The following is a 1,243-nucleotide window of genomic DNA, read 5'->3' on the forward strand; positions in this document are numbered from 1 at the left end:
TCTCTGCCAGGCTTTCTGACCAAATGAGCAGACAGAGATTTAAAGAAGACTGGGAAACTCAAAGGAGGTGGTTGGCAGTGCTTGTCAACAACAGATGATGTCATCCAGAACATGTTACTGCGAAGATTCATCACTGCAGCCCAGATATTGATCTGTTGGCAGCTGGTTTACAGTCATATTATTTGCCCTTAGTCTGACCCTGGAGACAGTTCCAGCTGTGAAAGACCTCCTGCCTTGTTCCAGGACCAAACAAGACTCGACCAGCAGTCCTCACTGACTATAGACCCGTTGCCATGACAACCCACATCATGAAGGTCCTAGAGAGACTTCTGTTGGTTCACCTCAGCAAACCAGCAGCTATCAGGACCCCTGCAGTTTGCTCATCACCATGGAGATGGGGTTGATGATGTCATCATACAACAATAACCTACAGGGGGCGGTACTCTCTCCATTCCTTTTTCCCTCTATCACCTCTTTCTCCCAGGACCAGACAGAGTCCTGCCATCTGCAGAAATACTGGGATGACTCTGCAGTCATTGGGAGCATCAAATTTGGAGCAGAAGCTGAGCACATAGAGATGGAGGTCTACTTGGTGGCATGATGTGGAAACAATCATCTGATCCTGGATGTCAACAGAACAAGAAGATGATTGGAGGTTTAAGAAGAAACAGGAACAAGTTGAATCCTGTTAACATCCTGGGAGAAGAAGTGGAGGAGGAGTAGAAATACGCTGGTGCTCACCTGGACAACAGACTAGACCAGAGACACAACTGTGAAGCCGTCTACAAGAAGGACAGAGCAGACTGGACTAATAGAGGAAGCTTAGGTCCTTCAGATGCTGCAGATATTCTATCAGTCTGTTGGGGAGAGTCTGATCTAGGGCTGAAACAATCAGATAAATCGATTATTGAAATAATTGTCAACTAATTTAGTGATCGATTAATCGTTAACTGTAGTATGGAGACTGTAAACTATGCCTGTAGCTGACAGAGCGACCCACTTAGAGCAGGAAAATGTACCAAAATTGTGAAAACGTATATAAATATGAACCATTTAAGATACAAAAATATATATATTTTCTTCTTTCAATATTCTCTATAGAGACAGTTTATCGTTTCACCTGGTGTATTTCTTCATATAATCTTCTTTAAGGAACACTAACCGATTATTAATTGATGAATTGAAAAAAATAATCAACAGATTAATGGATTATCAAAAATAATTGTTAGTTGCAGTTCTAGTG

Source organism: Cyprinodon variegatus, unplaced genomic scaffold (genome assembly GCF_000732505.1).
Source record: "Cyprinodon variegatus isolate N-32 unplaced genomic scaffold, C_variegatus-1.0 Scaffold1820, whole genome shotgun sequence".
Taxonomy (NCBI): domain Eukaryota; kingdom Metazoa; phylum Chordata; class Actinopteri; order Cyprinodontiformes; family Cyprinodontidae; genus Cyprinodon; species Cyprinodon variegatus.